Genomic DNA, 9293 nt, shown 5'->3' on the forward strand with positions numbered 1-9293 from the left:
ATTGATTTTGAACATGTCAGTCGAAAGTCTCACCTGAATTTGATGCAAAGCAAACACCGTGTCACATCTTGGGCCATTATTAAACATAGAAAAAATGGAATACAGTGGACTTAATTGTCAATAGCAGAGTGATTCAGTGGAGTCAGTGAAAAGATTTTGTAGAGAAAAGCGACCGTTTAAGATTTTTTGCTGGGCAGTAGTTTCTCTAGCAGTACACTGCAGAGGTGACTTGTAAACATGCTTGGCTGACTTTTCTCCTTGAGGCACAGGCAACGTCCTATTATTTTAACTTACTAAGAAAGGGAGCATAGAGTAAGAGAGACACGAACTGGAATGCAGCTTAGCAGGGAAGACCCCAACAAGAAATGGTACAAATGGGTGAACCAATGAATTTAGCTATAACGCCTTCCTAGGAAAAAACAGCACACCCACACTCTGGGAGCAGATAGAGAATTTTGATGCAATGTCTCCAGCTAAAGTAATAAGCACAGATCAACTCTCTTATGGTTCAGTAACACAAACTTAAAAAACAGACAAAACAAAACCCAGAGGCTATGCACATTTTCATCTGGTTCCCCTCTTGATAAGATAAAGTGCAGGAATTAACCTAGCATTTGAAATACTTGTAAATGCTCTCCAACAGAGTATAGCAGAAATCAGCATGTGATCATTTTGCAGCTGGACTGACCTGCCCTTCCTCCCTGGAGCTGATGCTCAGAGTACACCGGTGGCAGGGGTTTAACTGTAATTTAAGCTTCACATTCAAATTCATGCCTGGCAAATTGCAGAAGGTAGCTTGACTCTGTGACTTGCACATTTAGGCTGTTAACCAAGTAGCTGAAAATGCATTCATTTATCCAAGCCATTAAAAAAAAATAAAACCCAAACAGCAAGAAAACAGACTCTGATTGACAACATTTCAACTGTAATTTTGCAGCAAGACAAAGAGCATGAATGGAAGGAAAAAAGTGTTTCCATAGGATCTGTGGTTTCATGTGCACAAGGCCCTCATTGCCAGCTGTTACAGGAAGGGGTTTGTATGCACAGGTACTCTAGGAAGAGGGAGTCAATTTGGTGTCATTAGTTACTAGCTGAAAACCTTCTCCCTGTGTCCCCCCATGTGCTCCCAGCAGTGCTCAGGAGACAGAGGAGCCGCTCATCGCTTGTTGGCACTGCCGAATGAGTGGCATCCCAGTAAATCAGATGTAAACTCACATTTCTGAAGCATCTGAGGTGAAGTGCTTTCTTTACCTTGGAAAAGAACCAGGTGCCGAGGGCTCCAGCAGGTTTTGCTGTAGCTGCAACGTCTCAGGACATAGCCAGGTCAAAGGTTTGCAGCCAGAGGTATTATCTTTCATTATATCCGCTGTCACAGATGGAAAAATGAGACCAGCTTTTGGGCACTGAAGCCGTTCTGCAAGTCACAGAGGGCTCTGAGAGGCAAGCCTTGACCGTGGTTGTTGCAGCAGGCTAGACGTTGCCCCCTTCCCCCTGCCGGCCTTGACCCTCTGCCAAGGGCGTCCCTCTAGCAGAGCTGGCAAATGCCACCGCCTCGCAGGGCCGTGGACGGTTCAGCACCAAACCTGATGTTTTAGTGCAAATCGGCCTCTCAGGAGGCCTAAAGCAAGATGCTGGCCTACGAGAGGATGGGGCAGAGGCACGTTTCCCTTCTGCCAGCTCTGTCCTGGGGCTGCGACCTCTCTTCTCCAGGGCTGGCCCCTGCGAAGAGGGCAGGATGGAGCACTAGGAGACCAGCGGCAGCAAGCTGTGCCAGAACAGATCTGCCAAAAAATTCCTGTGCAATACCTACGCTGTAATATTTCCGTGGGTTCACAGACACTGCCAGCACTCAAGTAACATAAAATGTCTGCCAGTAAATTGAGGCAGAATAAGGACACCATGCAACAGCAGCAGAAATCTGGTTTAATCTCCAGCTCTTCTCTCTGATAGATCTTAAGGAAAGGGAAGATGAAGGTCCGGAGAATGTGGAGGGGAAAAAAGACTAGTGTGACACAGTTAAATGGCATTACTTCTTCTCACAAGACTAGCAAGAAAACAAAGCATAAAAACTTTTTACAAAAAGCACTCTGTAGATGAAGAAAATGCGGGTGCTAGAGAGAAAACTCTTCTTACATATGGGGTTGCTTTAAGGCTAGAAGCGCTGGGGAGAAAAAACAAACGCATGAAGCACTTCTGCTCAGATGCCTCTGTGCAGAGATTACAGGAGCTCGGGTGGCTTCATGAGCCCTGGCATGGGGGAGCCAAACAGGAGAGAGGGAGTTGTTGAACCCCTTGACAGCAGGGCCCAAAGTTTAAGTGTGAGAAGATTTAAGAAGTCAGTGGAAAGGCAGAAGAGGAGTTACGTGAGCAAATACACGGGCAGAAAGGAGGCTGCTGGCAGCCGCCTTTTCTATGACAGGGCCAATAGGTGAGTTAGTGCTTGCCAAGGGCACCCGGCGACTGCGAATGTATCAGAGATTAGGAACAGCCGTTTGGTTACCAGCATTCAGGAGGATATTAAGAAAAGTGTGGCTGCACTGAGGTTCCCCAAATGTGGCGAGGAAGCCCTCAGCCCCAAGACTTTCCTGGCTCAGCCACAGAGACTTCTCAGAGCACTGCTGTGTGGCTCAGTCCCCTCGTTGGCTTCATTAGTGCCAACAGCACACCAGAGCCAACGTCAGCCCTGAGGTGGTCACGGGGGCTTGCATAAACCAGGCACATATGCCCGGGCCAGGGGCAGGCTCTCTGCCTCATGGCAGTGCTGCCGCAGCCAGGCTGGGACCCCCAGCCCAGGCAGTGCCAGTATTGGGGTTATTCTCTGTCGCCCCAGGTGCAGCACTGCAGGGCTGGGTGCAGGTCCCCGACACCATGCGGCAGGGACCTCCTTCATGAAAGTGGCAATCAGCCCACACTTCTCCTCCTATTAAAGCACAGCCACAGGTGGATCGATGAAACTTTGCCTGGAGGATGGCTTTTGTAGCATTTTGGACCTAGTAGATTGGTGCCCTGGGGAAAGTGTGGGTTTTGTTCCCCTCTTTATAGCTGGTGCTCACACGGGGTGGACAAAACTTCTGAAACATCATGATGGGGAGAAAAAACTCTCTGGGAAAGTCCCTCTATCTAGCAACTCAGAGGCTTCCTGGGTAGCCCCCAAACTAACCCTAGCATAAGGAGGTGAAGAAAAGGCCTCAAGTGAGAAGACAAAGTTGTGTACAAGAGGAAACTCCCCTGCTTAACCTCAAGGAGAAGGCCCAGGTCATAACTTTGAGACAGGTTTGTAGGTGAGGTTACTGCTGATGTTAGCTGGGGCTCCTGCAGAGACAGAGGGAACATCAGCTTTTAAAAGAATGTGCCCCAGTGAACAACAACAAAAACCAACAACACCTATTACTATTATTATTTTTTAATGGCCTAGAGAGCTATCTCAAAAAACAGAGGACGAAGTACCAACATCAGCAAACATCAAGGTGGGCTCGGCTGTTGGGCATACTCATGCAGCCCTGTGATAGCTCAGTCCGCCCAGTGCTGGGTGCTGGCCTGAAGCACTTGCTGCCCCTCAGGTGCAGACTCTAGTCCATAGCAGGTCTCTGTAGCCAGGCCCCAGTACCACCCTGCATCCAAACTGGCGCAGCCTTTCTGCCAGCCCTCACTCTCCCTCTGTGCGAATTCCCTTCTGCGACCAGCTCCCAGCCACCCCTCCATCAGCTCGTTCCTGCGCAGCTTGTGATATTGTTTCCTGGAGTTGCGCTCCTGGGGTGAGGGAACCCTTCATGGTCAACAGTATGAATTTGGTAGCAATGCCTTCCAAACAGTAGATGATTTTCCTCTAATCTGGGAAGGAAGGATAACAAGCAATGAACCAGAAGTCCTCTATGTTGCAACGATGTAAGTGATATATTCCCAAGCACACATCTGGTGTGCATAATGGAAGACACTGACTTGTATGTTGTAAAATACTAAGTACATTTTGAATGCCAAATAAGTAATAAAGATAGCATGGACATGTCTATGCACGTACACAATGTATTTCCATTCCACTACATTTGTGGCAACCAGTGTTGCAGCTCTAGGCGAAACCCACAGCCTTTGCTGCCCTCTCGCCTGTGAAGCGCTCGGATTCTTCCCAGATATGACAGCTTTGTGCCTACGCATAAAATGCTCATAGCTGCAGGAGGCAAGGCTAGCGTTAGCCACATATCTGCCCAAGTGCAGAGCCCTGCTAAGCCCCAGTTTCCCCGATTCCTGTCAATCCTTGTGTATGTCCAAAGAGTGCCTCTATCAGACCAACTTTTGCACAAACCCTGCCTGCAAGTGCAGCCCAGGCTCCAGCTGCCTGCATGTGCCCTGAAGGTTAATGCTGTACCTGTGAGGGGAGGCTGCCTGCCAGGACAGAGGCATAGCAATGCTGACCAGACTGCAGGACACTGGTCTGGACCACATGTGCTGCTTTCCCTCCAGAAGGCGTATGAGATGGAGGTGTATGGGAGCCCCTGGAAGTAGAAGCAGCTGGTCTCAAGTTAAAACTAACTAAATCAGGAAAAAGAATTACCCTTGCAGAGTATGTTGTTTATTAAAGCCTCTAATATAGGGCAAATATGTCCAGATTACAACTGGAAACCAAGAATCTTTTTCCTTCTGGGAAGAACAGACTTATCTGGTGATCTTCGAGAAGGCCATTTTGATACGCCCGTCAGAATGAAATCATGCTTGCCATTGATCATTAGCCATACAAGGCATCTGGCTCGCCTTTTCCCCTAGCATCTTAGAGGCACCATCTCTCTGTCAAAACAATAAGCAGTTTTTTTCCTCCTTTCTTTCCCCTCACCAAGTCGCTGGGCACAGCCGGTTCTCAGGATGTGTCCCTGCTGACTGCTGGAAAGTGACAAAGCCATATTGTTTTTCAGCTAAGGGAAGAGCAAAGAGTGCATCTTCACCAGTGCTGAACTGCTGACATTAATCAAACTATCACTTTACCCTAGTTCATGTGGATACAGTGACACCACCATGCCGGGAGGACTGTGGGAAACAGCAGGCACAAACAATTCAGCTAAGCCTTGCAAAATGCCAGGGCCTCTTTTCAGACCACCTCTTTTCCAGCTAAAATCTGCTGCTGAAAATAACCTCCCTTCCAAAGGATGGCCCTGTTTGAGGACTTCGTGTGCCCACAATGCATGACAAGTGGAGTTATTTATTGTCAGCATGTTGAGAATAGGATTTTATGGGGAGAGAGAGGGCAGCAAAGCCTATTCCTGAACAGGCTGAGACTTTTTAGCACCTGTTACTGAGGTAACCATTGCACATACATGCACCAGAGTTGTCTGGAGTCATCAAGGTCTTCTGTAACACTTCCAAGCAATGTCCTTCCTGAGCCTGCAAACTTACTGGCTGCCACTGACATGCTGGCTAGTGTTCAGTACTCCTGTTGGACCCTAGTTGTACATTTACTGTGTGTGTAGTTTGTTCTTGGCAATAATACTCTCCCATGCTCTCCTCATCCCACGAGGAGGTCAGTGGTAACATGAGATTTCCGGCACTTGTCCTTTAAGGATCAAAGCCACAGGCACAGGCAAATCAGAAGATATTTGCATGCCGATAGAGCACATAGATTGGAGGGTGAAAAGCTGGAGGCCTGTCCTTCTGGTGCACTTAGAAACATCCACATGGAGATGGCCACTTGGGTCACCACATCCAGTCTCCTGTTGTTACCAGCAACCACATAAAAGGCTCTGTCCAGCCCAGCAGGGTTCACAGAACATTTGCTTCCCATGCATCAATGCACTCTAGACCACAAAGCACTACCCGACCAACCTTGAGCCAACTTAGATTGATAGGGCAAAAGATCAAAAGCCACAAACTCTGCTACACCACAGGGTGATGGCAGGCAAGCTCAAGGGCCTTGCCAGCATCCCAGCAGTTTGGTAGGAGAAGGGTCTTTGTTAGATGAAAATGCAGGGAGAAATCTGCAGAGGAAGGATTCTGGGAAACCTGCTCTTGGGTTGCTCATGCTGTTAGGAAGTTCGGGGGGAAGCTCAAACGGCATGTGCAATGAGCAGTTAAGAAAGTGCTTGACACGAGGTTATGAGCCCCATGACCTGAGCATTTTCCATCCATGTTGACTGCTCTTCTCTGGGATGCAGGGGTGGGATTCAATTTGCTTAATATCAGAGGTCTGCAGAGCAGACATCTCAATCTGAGCTTGCTATCCTTGGCTACCTGGTTAGACAAGGGAGGGAAATAGCCATTCCAGGAGCATGCTCCAACTGACCCATCCTAGAAATCTACCTTAGAAAGAGAGGCATTGTACCCAGAGTGCCCTATGTCCATTGATTATAAAGGGATTCTAGAGGACAAGCTCAGAAAAAAGGTATCTGCATTGTAGATGTCTTCATCCGACCAGATGAATCTCACACAAAGCACCCACCTGGTCCTCAGGAAGAAATGAGTTCAGAAGACCTGCTGGTGGGCTGCGCTGCAGCATGCTTCATTTCTCTTCTGAGCCCCTTGAGTAAGTATGGCAGTAAGCATGGCAGGTGGTGGCAGCACCTGGTCTAGCAGGTCATGGAGACCCCAACTCGCATCTGCATGCAGTGTCTCAGGACACCCATTCTGGGAGACAATGGACAGTCTGATGACTCACAGAGAGGTGTGACAAAATGGAGAAACTCATCACTGTCAGCTCCTGAAGAATTTAAGAAAACATACCCTGACCCAGATATTGTCACTCAGGGGACTTGATGAGGACTGGATAGCCAGTTTCCCTAGTCTTGTGTCATCGCAAGGAATCCTGGTGAAATGATGTGGATACACACATCTCAGGAGTATGTGTATATGACAGTGTGAGTGAAATTCATTTTGTTTTAAAATAAATCACCCTTCCCCTCTTATCATTATTATTGGGTTGAGCTTTTCTGCCTTTTTATTCATGTCACAACATTATTTCCTATAATGGGGAATAAAGTCTGGATTTGGAAATGTGTTTGGACATGGTGTTCTGGACTTGAATGGGTGTCAGAGCAAACTGGTGGATTTGGACATATAACCCAATGAGTTTTTAGCTTTAATCAGAGTCTAAGGTTACCCTGCGCTTTCCAAGTGAAAGACATTGGCTCAGGTTTGCTTGAGACTTGGCCTCGGTTTACCTGAAAGATCTGTGATCCTCCATAAACTTTTGGTTTGGGCTCACTCGTTTTATGGGCTTACGATAACGTACAAGAAATTCACCGCTGCATTTTGATGTGCAGAGTCATTTATGCCAGTGCAAAGTCTGCAAATGTGGATTAAAATTCATGCTGTAACGGAAGTATCTTGCATTCCTTTTGTCTGTGATTATTCCCATTGTTATGAGGAATCTGACCCCAAGTTTCCAAGTTTTGCCAGGAATCTCCTCCTCCTTGAAGGTTTGAAGCACAGAGTCCTATAGGAAAGGAACCTACCTGCTTTAATCTGAGGCTCGCTCAACATCTTCTGAGTGACAGCCTGGGCACAAGCCCACAGGTTCACAAGGGGAGAGGGTGGAGTTGTGGGAAATTGCACTAGACTGACCACAGAGAGTTTCAAGGAAACATACAGCAGGTCTGAACCTAAGGCCACCACAGCTGAGCATACGAGTGAGATCCGCTGCCTGGGGAGAGTTTTTTCCAGGACATTTATGCACTTGGAGTGAGCTCTGGATCCTGCCAGCAAAGGACAACTCAAAAGTACCTCCTGGGTTTGCAGTCAACGACCAGGGCACTGGAATTAATTGGTCCCTTGGGGTATACTTAACCAGCATGTCCTTGACCAGGAGTGCTCACTTTCAAAATCCTATTGAAGGGTATCCTGCAAAGGTTTCAGATGCTTTTGGCTTCTTGATAGATTGCTGGGATCTTTACAAACTGATCCCAGCATAATGCATGGTCAGTATGTACTCCAAAGCTGAAGTTTCTGGTCCAGTGGTCTGTTAAAATCCCACTGTATTCAGCTGCACACCTTTGCCATTGCTAACACAGTTGCCACATTTTAAACAGCATTCTCTATATAGAGGGACATATGGCCCCCCAGTTTCCAACTACCTCCCAAATATATCTTTATTTTTTAACACATATTCTCTAGAAATGGAGAAATATGGCCCAAAGTGATCAAATCTAGACAAGCCAAAGCAATTAGGCATTCAGTTCAGCACAACCTTCTTGTGCAATGCACCTTATCTGCCCACATGTTGTAAGCATATGCATTGGATCAAAGACTTTTGACATATCTCAGTTGCACATGGCTTAAAGGAGATTAATTTGGGTTCTGCAAAACTTGAACACTAGAGGATTGTTCGATCAGGGCTTCATTCACCCGAACACTGCCAAGATCCAAAAGACGGCAGTGTTTTGGCCTGCTTGTAGACATGGTGAGGAACACTGTAACTTAGTGTCTCCCATGGACATGGAGGAGATCCCCAGAAACATTGCCTTAATTCCCTTGAACGGCTTTGGCTGACATGAGTCAAATGGCTTAAAATGAGGAGACAGGAAAGAAATTAGAAAGAATGCTACCTCTGCAGCACAATATTTTAAATGATGTGCAAATGGTGTGACAAAGAATTAACACAAGAACAAGAAAGATAAATTTGGGTTAGGCGGTCTGGTTTAGAGGAGACCACAGGCACAATATGGGTTTAATTGTATTTGTACACACATAGGAATAACCTACATCTCTATTAAAGCAGGAATTGCTGCTCTATCAAGATATTACCACACTGGCTTTGAAGAAGTGAGGCTGCATACTGTTGTAGGCTTGTGAGGTTTATTCCATGGCTTGCAGATGAGGGATTATTGACACAAACCTAGAACTGGCACCGCTTTTAGAAAACTGCCATTGTGAGAAGACTTGTTTAGTTCAGAGATAATATTCTCATTTCCTTTCTGGGAGCAAGTCTGCCTACTAAAATAAACTGTAGGATGCTTTTCGCTGATAGGAAAAGGCATATTTCTGTGTTGTAGTGTAAAAGGATAGAATATACTCATTTTTCAAAGCAGTGCAGGTCATTTATCCACGTTATGGCTTTATCACAGGCAAGATTTTAGTCAGTGTGTTTCCACAATGCAGCCTTAGATCTTGATGCGAGTCTTCTGCTGCACAGGCTGCAATTTTCTTTTTGGCTTTCGGCTGTGCTCTGTCATATTCCCATAGTTTCAGGTCTAGTTACAAACCCTGGACTTGCTTCATTTTACCAAAGGTTTAGGTCCTAAGTTTAAGTAAGCCTTAGATAAGAATTGCATGAGTCTGGGCCAAGTTTAAGAAAAATCCCCAGGTTCTTAGGAAAG

This window comes from Dromaius novaehollandiae, chromosome 1 (assembly GCF_036370855.1).
Source record: "Dromaius novaehollandiae isolate bDroNov1 chromosome 1, bDroNov1.hap1, whole genome shotgun sequence".
NCBI classification, from domain to species: domain Eukaryota; kingdom Metazoa; phylum Chordata; class Aves; order Casuariiformes; family Dromaiidae; genus Dromaius; species Dromaius novaehollandiae.